This window comes from Calonectris borealis, chromosome 1 (genome assembly GCF_964195595.1).
Source record: "Calonectris borealis chromosome 1, bCalBor7.hap1.2, whole genome shotgun sequence".
Classification (NCBI taxonomy): Eukaryota; Metazoa; Chordata; class Aves; order Procellariiformes; family Procellariidae; genus Calonectris; species Calonectris borealis.
Window position 1 is genome coordinate 186,071,182 of NC_134312.1, and position 11,557 is coordinate 186,082,738.

General features: G+C 43.7%; 1 protein-coding gene across 2 annotated transcripts in view; it reads right to left on the reverse strand.

Annotated features, from left to right (window-relative positions):
• Positions 1–11,557, reverse strand: part of ELF1 (E74 like ETS transcription factor 1) — a 91,251-nt gene that overhangs the window by 79,248 nt on the left and 446 nt on the right. The window contains exon 1 of one of the 2 annotated variants that reach the window (XM_075139219.1): positions 6,696–6,788. The exons of the other annotated variant lie outside the window; for it this stretch is intronic. The gene's annotated coding sequence lies outside the window, so the exon portion shown is untranslated. Of the gene's footprint in view, positions 1–6,695; positions 6,789–11,557 lie in introns of those variants that run through there. 2 annotated transcript variants of the gene reach the window in all.

Sequence of the window (11,557 nt, forward strand, 5' to 3'; positions counted from 1 at the left end):
GCTTCTGTATTACACCCCCCTATACATTTTGGCTCACTCAGGTTTAGTTTTGTTACGAAGCTCCCCTCTGACACGCCACCCAACATCACAGAATCACAGAATGGTTTGGGTTGGAAAGCACCTTCAAAGATCATCTAGTCCACTCCCCTGCCATGGGCAGGGACATCTTGCACTAGATCAGGTTGCTGAAAGCCCCATCCAACCTGACCTTGAACACTTGTTCATCCACACCATCTGACTCCGAGCAGAGCAGAAATACACTTCTGCTAGCTGTGCTTGTACAAGCCCTGAAAAGATGTCTCCTCATCATCCATTTATTTTCATTTTTATTCAACACCAAAGGTGTAAAGACTTGAAATCCTCTGAGAAAAAACCAAACATCACTAGTGAGATAAAATGGAGCTGGTGGCAAGGCTACTCATTCATATACTCTTTCCCTCCACATCCCTGATGGGGCCTTGTTGCCTCAATTTCCCCACCACTTTCCCCTTGGGTCTGATCACTGGCACCAGTCCCAAGCTAACAACAGCACGTAACTCCCCACAGAGTTCCTCAGGGCTTTCTGTACCTTCCTCCCTGTTTGTAAAGCACAGCAAAGTAAGTCCAGACTGTTTAAAAGGAATTGGGAGATCTTGAGCTTGAGCTCTTGGTCATACCCAACTGCGAAAGCTCTGGCGCTTCACTGATGGCTACCGCTCACTTAGAAAATGTGATCATCAATTAGGTGAAAAAACTGCCTGTCCATGCTTCACGCTCTTAATCTCCTCAAAACTACATCACGCTAACACAGTATTTGGGAGAGGAGGGGAAAGAAATCTAAACTGTAACTACAGATGATTGTTCTTTAAAGTTATTTGGTAGCAGTGTTCAGATTTGAGTCCATTTTCCTCGTGTTTATTAAAAGCTAACATTTTTTTCTTAAAAAGGACCCCGAAAAATCCTTCAGTAAACAACTGTCCACAAATTAAGTTGGGCGAGACGAATTTAAATTTCTCACTATGGGTAATGAATTTAACTCAACATTCTTCTGTACGCACTGATCTAGCTCCCAGTTATTCTATAGCAGTTTAAACTATCTCAATTTTAGCAGCAGGACTATTCAGAGTTTCTTCTGCATCTCATTTCCCTGGCTCATATCCTGACAGTTATAAGGAGAAAACTACTTTGGATCTACCTTCTTCTACTTCCTTCCCTTTCTAATGTGTTTTACCTAATTTTCTTTCATCCCCAGCTCTGTTCCTTATTCCTCAGGCATATGAATGAACATTCAAGATACATTTTGGAATAAAGATGGAAGAATTTGATTGCGGTGGCTCCACAGAGCAAAAGCATGGAGACATCTGGTTTTAAGTCACCCAAGCTGTGACCCTGTTCCAGCCAGAATCCAGGTACAGTAGTCATCTCCTCACCTGCATATCTGGAACTGGTAAGCAGGATCTTTTTCTGGCAGATAAAACAAGTAATCTCAAGAAAAGATTCTCCCCAGAATGCTGAAAAAACACCTTTAGGATTTTTATTTCCACTTGTCTTTGGTTTACTAAAAAATCAAATAAAATAATTTAGAAACCTGACTAGATAAGAAAGAGGGACCACACATACAAAAAAGTACCAGTGACAGTGTTCATAAAGCCGCCTTCTCACACCAGTCCTCCAATTTCTTTAACACAGTATCCAAATTCAGTGGTTTTCCTAATACTTCCTATTTAGAATAGCTTCCTCTGCTAAAATGCAGTCATTCTGCAAATACGAATGCGGTGCTATACAAAACCTAAATCTGAACATGTACATAACTGATCCTTCTCTACCTCAAAAAAAAACAGAAAAAAAAGATTTTTTATATGGTTGTCCACGACCAAAAGCTCCAATGAACTACGCAGTCTCTAACTATATTTAATGTCACTACATGTCTTGACATCAATCTGAAACAAGAAAAGGGAAGATTAGAGAATTCAGAGAAGTAAGCAATATTCTTGACAGGTGTTGAAGCAAAGATGTAAGACCTGGAACCTAGTCTGAGTCTTAAAGTATGTGAGGAAGTACACAGTATTTATCACTAATTCTCTACAATAAAGGCAATTCCCTGTATAACTACCTTTTTTCTTCAGGAAAACATGAAACGAGTAATTTTCTTTCACAAATGTGTACAGATTTGAGAAGAGACAAAAACCCCACATCTAGCTAGTAAAGACGATGAGGGGGGCTTATACAGTAACAGCCTCATGTATGACTTGACCTTGCCGCTGCTCGTCACACAGCAATGATAAAACAGAGACTACGAACCCCCATTTCTGATGCAGCTTTTATTTCAGAGGGACAAAACACAACACCTACAAAAGTTAATGTATTGGTTTTCTCACAGAAAAGATATGGATACCTCTTAAGCAAACACCATCCTGAAAACGTGCTGTGACCATTCAGCTGTCTGACCTCTGTTCAGACTGCCCCAGAAACTACGTCCAGAGGCAAAGCAAGTAGCTAGATCAGACTTTAGTAATGTATTTTCAATAATTCACCTTGAATGAGGTACATAATGACGCAATCATCCCCTCCCCTCCTGAAAGAGTACAAAAATTTGATCACAAGGAAATGAAAAATATTTAACATCCATAGATGCATCCTGGAAAATTTTCACAAACGGTCATTTGCCGAGAATATAGAAGTATATTTCTGCTCTCACCATCTTGACTGCAATGTATTTATGGTCAGAAGCCAGTTCATTCATTCATTAAAATATTATACCTGTAATGGTTGAAAGGTTTTACTACGCTGCAACATTAACATTTGAAAACGGAATTTGAGAAAGCCTTAGTAAAATTTTTACAAACCCTAAAGACTAAATCTGCTAACCCATAAAATTTGTTCAACTAGGAAAAGCTAAAAAAAACCCTAAAGGTTGTTTTGGATGGCTCAAGATGAAGGTTTCACTTGAAAAGGCATACAGTGAAAGACAGCTGCACAGAGCAGGTAGATACCCAAATACCTAAGAAAAAAGCTCAGCGCTACTTCAGTGTAGGTAGGCAGGTGCTGGGGCACCTATTCTCTGCACACAGCTACATGTGGGTATAATTCCCCTCTCCCAGAAGGAAACATAAAAGTAAAATGCTGGCAGAAGTCTGCCGGCACAAAGCTGGAGAAAGGTTTACAGTTCAATAGACTGGGGAGACATCTCAATTCCACCATCTCCACTAACACACCAGTAATTTCCTCAACCCATCCCCCAGCAGCTTCTCGGTACCGTTGCCGGAACCTGCCTCAGCTTTGCCGCCTAAGCTCCCCAGTCCATTTCGACTGAAATAAATCTACTGTTTAAACCGTGTAAGTTAAGCAAAATCATTTTGGCAGAAACAGAACGGTTCCCATGTCCAGCTGGCAGGCCGGGGTGCGGCGGTAAATGCCAGCAGAAGATGAGTGACAAGCTGCTGGGGGGGTGACCGATGGAGAAGAGCGATAGCCATCACAGCCACGGCAGTCCTGGGCATGGAGACCCAGCGCACCCTGTACTTCTTACACATGCCACGGCCCTCTTCCTCCTCGGGATGACCATGCAAACCGCCACTTCCAGTGACGGCACGAAAAAGACGGTGCCTTTGCCTGCACAGCTGTCCCTCAGGCCCAGCATTTTACTTAGAAGATGACTGTTTGCAGTTGCGATCCATACCGATGGAAGGTCAGCCATTTCATCAGACAGTGCTGTCTGGCTCTTAAGTATTTCTCTCCTGTGCACGTGCGAGGGGGGACGTGTGGGGAGAGCAAGAAAAAGTACTGTGCAAGAGCTGCCTGAAGGCCATTTGCATCAAAGTTATTTTTCTGAGGTAGCGTATCTGTTTGGAGAAATTACTGCTAGAAATATTCAAGCACTGGACTTTCTTCTGGAGCTTGGTAGCAGCTTCATTTCTGTTGTGTTCATTTGCACTCCAGGAAGCAGAACAGGAGGGAGGAGGCCCAGGGTCCAGGCTGAGAAGGTGTTGGAGCTCTCTGTATCCCACTCATTTCATTCAGAACAAATGGCTGCGTGAAGACAAGAACAGTCTTCCTTAGGCTCGAGGGGAAACATATTTTGATGCATGAATGAATTCAGTTGTCTGTACTTAGTTACTCAGTTTGCACATTTTTGATGTTTAAATCAGTTGATCTCCCCCAAAATACTTAAGTTTCTGAAACTGCATTGGACTATGTCTTTTCCTAAAGATTTATTGTTCCTTAGGTAACACATTATTATCACAACATGTTGGATCAGTCAGTGTTCCTACAGCAGTATATGAACACTAATTACTGTCACCATCCACTTTTTGACTAATCTTGCTGTCCTTTTACCCACAATACTACCTCTCCTGCAATTTATCTTAAAAAAATAGCAAATCCTATGCCACAGGGTAGCATAACCTCCTCACCTCTTCAATTGTTTAAACTGGTGACAAAGTGGGCTCTTTCAGTTTCCCTCAAAACAAACATATCTGCTGTCAATTCTCTTGACCAACATTGAGAGACCTTGCAATTTCTCATTGAACCTCCCCTCTTTACAAAATTAAAGAGCAGGGAACAGATGCCAGGATGATGTTCAACCCCCTCTTGCCCAAAAAAGGTCTCTGAAGGTCTGCAGCAAGTTGCAGATCCTACAACTTTCCCACCAGCGGTTCCACTCCTCAACCACCAGCTCGTGTACCCCCCGTACAACCCAAGCACACCCCAAAAGCATCCGATACATGCTTAACATGTGAGCTGCTGGAAATGACACAGCGGCAACGTCTCTCCGAGCAGCAGCAGATGTTGAAACAGAAGCTGCAGCAGCAGATACCGTGTGAGCGACCTTCTGCCAGGGCCGAGAGCACACTCAGTTTCCTATCTGAATACATGAAGCATAAACGAGTCGCAGAACAAGGCCAAGCAAGCTGACACACCTCATTAAATTTCATCAATGCCTGTACGACCAGGTACTTCAGACACTGTAACTGCTTAATGTCACTATTGTATTAAAGGAGGAAAGAGACAGGAATACCACGCTGCCTAGAGCACACGGGTAGGTTTTAACAAGAAAAAAGATATTTCTGTATACACACATAAATAAAAGAAGGAAGTTAAACTAATTCTGGGGAGCAGGCAAAGTTACCTCTTCACTGGCCACAGATGTGCAGGACTAGGGACTGCATGGGAAGTTTGCAGGCACATGACAGGCAGATACAGAATAAAACATTCAATAAAAACACCTAACTTGACTACCTCGATTATAGTTACATTTGGCACCAGTGAGGGGAGAAAACCAAACCTGGCAGAGAACTCGGTCCTACTACTATTTCTAGCCTTTGTTAATTTGGTTGTCTGGGTGCATAATTATCCTACATGCACACAATTTGTGCTGTTAAGTGTACAAACAGTCAGTTATATAGCTCAACTATTCAATAGTGTTCAAATTTGCTATACCCCTGAGATGGACATAGGTCACTTAACAATTCTGAAAATTTTAATCTCAGTCTAAAACTCCGTTTCACTTCACAGCCAGCAAAGGAATAAAACTCACTAAATATTACAAACACAGTAAGATGTCATGAGGTGGGAAACTACAACCCATGACTGCACTGTCAAAACAGACATCATGTGGCAATACTCGTTATCATCTCCATATTAACCCAAGTTTTATCCAACTACTGGAACATGAAAATAGGATTCAAAATTTACTGTTGATTCTTGGATTTTGCCATTTACTGAGAAGAAATTTATTAAATAACCTGACTAGAGCTCTTAAAAACTGAAAACATCCAACCTGATTTGTAGTTTATTATTGTGTTCGATCGTATATCTCCTGGAAATCAATAGAGCATTATCACCAACTCCAATGAACGTAGGATAGGCATATGGGCCAAACCCTAGAAGGCTGTACTCTCATTATTTTCTCAAACATGCACATCTCAGTAAGGCAGCTGAGGAAAATGTTTTTAGAAATCATGTTTGAGAGGAGTACTTTAGCACTTAAGTATTTCCAAGTAAGCGGAAATACTTATATGCACGTTTTTGAGAAGTCTAGAGATACTGATTTAAAAGAACTTAGCCTCCTCAAATTTCAGTTCTTCTCAACAGGAAAACTTCCAGTAATGCCATCCTGTATATAAAATGCAATTTGTTACCTTAAAGCATTCACAGGATATTTTAAAGTGTGAATGAAAAAGCCCCAATCAAGACCACTGTGTGAAATATTGAACATCAGATCCTGGCATGCTTTTGCGTACCATGTACCCTAGAGTAGTTACAATAAAATAAATTTTCTACAGAAAGAAATACTTTAACACTGCCCAGGCCAAATTAAACCTTCAGCTTTATTGTGAAGCTGCCTGAAAAGGAACTCTGCAGGCAATGCTTCGACTTGATTCAAGCAGTCAGTCGTGTGTTTCAGGTTATGAAATTATTTCACCGCCATAACTTCTGTTTGTTTTAGTGACTGCTGGGGGTGCTATGCTACCAAGCCATACGCATGCATGCCCCCATCCCCAGCTCTGGTGTCTGTTTGCAGCAGGAGATCTGGCGGCAAGAGAGGCATGCCCAAAGGACAGAGAGGTGATTAAGGGGATTGCAGGTACCATGAGTCCTCAGCAGCTGATTTCTGAACAGTGAGCGATGTCCTTGCCTATCTAATGGTAGGGGAAATTTCTTCATCCCTGAATATAGCTGTCAGTATCCTGAGCAAAGAAAGATAGTACACCAACCTGGGCCCATGAGGGGACTCTCTACTGACAGAGAGAAGTGAGGAAGGTGAGTACCCAATATCCTGTCTCCAGCTGCCACCAGATGTTGATGCTCTGGAGGAAAGTGAATAGTATACAATAATTAATCATAATCCCAGAAGTCAAATTAAGCACCAAGAAAAAATGGTCTTCCTGACCCAAGAGAAAACCAGCCAAGTTCTGAAGCATGACATGTTATTACAATCTTGTCCAAGGTAGCAACATGTGCTACAATACACAGAATCACTTTAAACATTCCCAGCAATAGCAAATCCATTACAATGCTTTACTGCCCTCATTGCTACTTATTATTTCAATGTACAACATACCTAACTTCAGCTCCCGGACACTGGATGTCTTAGTAGGGTCAAGTAAGTACCATGTATTTCCGTTACACATATGAACAATATATACAGGCATCATTTCCCCTCTCAGTCTCTTCTGAGCTGAATAAACTCTGTACGCTCTGCACTGTGAAGGTGGGTTTCCAAACCTTGGATCTCTTTTGTCACTGCACTCTTACTAATATTTCACATCCTTCCTCACATATGAGCAGCAAAACCAGACACAGAATTCCCATGATCTTATTAATGCCACATACTTTCCTATTTCTGTGCAATATTTATAATGCTATACAGCCAAAGACCACACTTCAGTCTCAGCATTACAGTGAAAACTCCTGTTGAGATGATTCTCTGCACAAATTCTTAAGCCTTCTTTCAAATTACCAGTTTGAAGACAGTCTTCTATCCTGCTGGTGTAACCGCATTCCTGGTTCCTTTGTATCTGGCTGCATGAAAAATGCCTTCTGCTGAATGCTAACCATTTAAAAAAGTGATTTGGAGTACGCCGTACTAGTAACTCATTCCACACACGCACGAAACTGCATGTAATCTGTTGGTAACGATGAGATATCATCACAAAAACTGCGAATATAATGATATTAAACAGCCTTACACCAAGATCCAGCCCCCGGGGGACCCCACAAGAAACAGCTGCGCTCCCATAGAAGGCACGCCTAAGTTCCTCTCTAAGCTAAGGAAGATTTATGAAGCAACTTTGCCAATGTTTGTGGTATTTATTCCACAGTGACTCCATGGCACAATTGTTTTAAACTCACACTTCACTGCAGAGTTAATAGATATATCAGGGACACAATATAGGGTGAGTCTGCTACAATAGAACAGTTGATGAATAGCTTAGGAATTTGGGAGATGTGGTTTTTTACAATTCAAAACGCTGGGAAGCAATTTGCTCTAGTTCTACTGTAAATTGGTCTTTAACAATTGTTAAGTCATTCTGAAAGATTCAGATCGAGTAAGCCCTGGCTTGTCATTTATTTCAGAGGCTCCATTTTAAAGTTTTCAATTTTTCAGCCAGGAAAACAACAAAGAATAATGTGAGTACGGAAAAGCATTCATACAATTAACCAAAGAGTTTTAGGTTCGATTCTCTATTTAAAAAAATTCAGAAATAACTGGGTGCCAATCAGTCAACTGGGTAACCTATTAATTAATACGATAATTCAGCAGCATATTTCCATGTACATAAACATATAGACAGTATTGATGAAGACTATAGCACCGCCTATTAGGCAGTTGCTGAACACTTCCAATGCAAGATGCTGCTTCCAGCTGCTTGTAACTTGGCCAGACTTTGACTGTTTGGGTTTAAATTTTCCAAGTTGAATGTCTGCCTCAGGCTAAATTTTGTTCCATGTGTTGTAGAGGTTGCCTCTGAGGGAGGGTTGCAGAAAGAGGTAGACTGCAATTAGAAGCACTCAGCCAAAATACTTCAGCTGTTTTCAGAAAAAGACCAGGGAAAATACTGTCTTTCAATGTTAATAGAAATCTCTGGCAAACTTGGAAGGCTATAGCACCCTTCTAGCGCTTGGTGACAGATTTGAAATCTGGCATGAGGGCTGGAGCCGCTATATCGGAGGTGTTCTTTGCGCTGGCCCCGTGAAAAATCCACTCGCATGTGGTCAAACATCCAAAGAAGAATTGCAGCTTATGCATTTTCAGTAGGTATTTGCTATGCCACGTCCACATTCTTCTCAACTCCTCATGCCGATCAGACTACATAGGCCATCCCCACAGCAATAAGCTTCTCCCCCAGCGCCCGTGCAGGACAGGGCTGCAGCTCAAATAACCGCGCTCCAAACCAGGGAATGGCAGCAGGCTCCAGGCTTTCCACGTAGGGACTGGTGGAGGACATGATGGCACCCAGTACCTGGGACGTGAGCAGGAGTCCTGCTTCTCCTTGCCCTTTCCCTGCCCCATCTACGGGTCTTCGCAGCAACACAGACCACCGCCATGACCTACCACCACTGGTTATCCTCAAGAGAGAGCTCCAACAGCAGAGTACCAGGCGTTACATCAGGAATCCACCCGACAAACGATGGCGACACAAGTACGCTACTCTAGGCTGCCTATCTGCTTTTTGGCTCTTTTCTTAAGGGAAAGAAAACCTAGGAAATTACACACAAAAAGCAGTATTAAAAATGTGATTAACATGGCAGAATTTAGGAATTATTAGAACTAAGTGGCCTATGGTAATTAAAACTGTCTCCTAGCTTATATGCATGGAGGTCAATCTTTAATTGCAACTGACCGGGTCACATTTTTTTCCCCATAGAAGCTTTGCTATAATTAACACACAAATTCCTCTTTTTGCCCTTGTTCTCTAGAGCACCACTACACACTTTCAAACCACAGAGGGAATTATTTCTTTTCTCCCAGGTTCTTTTATGGTTCTTATCACTACAGTAATCCGTAAGATAAAGGATACTGTTATCCACGTTTTTTTAAAGAAGGGAAACTAAGATATGAAAAGATTAGAGCAAAAAGCTATGGACACTGAGCAAGCAATCCTGACACTCAAGACTTTTATTTCTAACGCGCTTAGACCTACAAAACATCTTCTGTACATCGAGACCGAACAGCCATAGATTTTTGTCCCAGAGGGACAAGTTCAGCATAACTGCACAGAAGATCCCAGGGACTCAGTCCAGGCACCCAGACAAACCAACAGCTTGTGTGTGAGGAAATCCTACGGGAAAGGCAGGGGCTGCAAAATCCAATTCTCCAGCTGTCTCAGGCGTGAAACTGCCTCTCCCTCATCTGCCTCGTTCACGTCACCTCTTCTCACTGCTGCCTGGCCAAGGAGCTGTTACACCTTGGCGGATGCACCTCTGGTCCATCGCCCGAGCTGGCTGGGAAGGACGATGGCGGATCACATCACGATGGACACCATCACTGCGCACAGGTCCAGCGCAGCCAGATGAGCCTGGCATTTTTACAACTCCTGAGCACTTTGCTTTGCAAACTTACTGACGGGATAGGACAGGGAGAGGCAGAGAAGTAGTAAACGTATAGAATATGGAGTATATAGAGATCAGCTACATTCACTGGGTGGCAGGCATGTTTCGTGGGATCCAGATAGGTGTACATACAGAGGTATACAAATGAAACCTCTTAAATACTGTGCTTGTTCCCTGTCTCAGAAGCAGCAATTGAACAGACACAGTAAAAAAAAAAATAAAAATCCCACAAAGTTAACATATTCCGCCTTCATTTTAACACCGGCTTCTTGTCCGCAGCACTGCAGTGTTCAAACTGTCCTGGCACTCGATGGTCTGAGCTGTGGGCACCCACGTCACTTCAGTAGGTGGGTGCCCTAACGCCAGGAGGCACGGACCATGCAAGAGTCTCCAGAGAGTCTCTGCTGCACTAATGAATGCGTAAAGAGCAATGCCTGCAGAGGCCAAGCCTTTAAACTCTTCCCCAATTTAACAAACTTTGGGGGGAGATTTTTTTGGACTAACAGCATTAAATGCATCCATGTGCGTAGGCAGCTAAGTTTTAAAGTTCAGAGAAACATAAAAAACCAGTATTTTCCATGGACTTCCACTTAGCATCTAAGCAGAGCAATTTCAAAAATCACTTAGAAGATGTTTCTGGGGAAGAGGCCATCGACTAAGTTTCAACCCAGTGCATATTTTTATAACCAAGTTGTAAACTACATAAAAACTACACTTATAATGGAAATGCTGACAAATGCATAACTACTGCAGTTAGCTATGACAGTCTGACCACAAGTCCTCCTTCAGAAAAAGCAACATTTACTTCTCCCCCTCTTTTTTAAGGCTGCTCGATAGCACACTGGAGCGGGGAGGGGGTGTGATATGTACGCGTATCTCTGTCTTATCCTTTTATTATGAATTTAAGCAACTCTTATTCCACTTAGTTCCCACATGTTGAATGAGCCACCCGGTTTTTGCCATAAACAACCAAAGGGCCTCTTAAAGCCATGACTCACTCCGCAGGCTTCTCCTCCACCCTTGTGCGCAACTATAGCAAAAAGGTTGCCAGCTGTAGTCGGTGAATTAACATTATTTTTTTCGCGGCTCCGTCGGGAAATAAGTCACACAGCGCTGAGGGGGGGCGGAATACAAACCCGGTATGACTTTTATTTGGTGGAGGGGGAAGCCGCTGGGGAGGGGCCGGCCACCCGGAGGTACGGAAGGGACAAACACCCCCGGGCGGCAACACGGCCCGTCCAGGGCCGACGCGTCGGGGGCGCCCGTCTGCGACCGCGTCGCGTCCCCCCCGCCCCGGGCCGGCGCCCGCCCTTGGCCCCGGCCCCCTCCCCCGCCGCCTCAGGCGCCCACGCACGCGCCGCGGCCTCCCCGCGCAGGGGCGCGCGGCCGCCAACCGCCCCGCGCGCGCGCCCCCACCCCGGCAGCGGGGAGCCGCCGCTGCCCCACGACGGCGGGGAGAGGCAGCCTGCGGGGCGGGGAGGGCAGGGCGGCGTCGGCAGGAGCAGGAGGAGGAGGAGGAGAG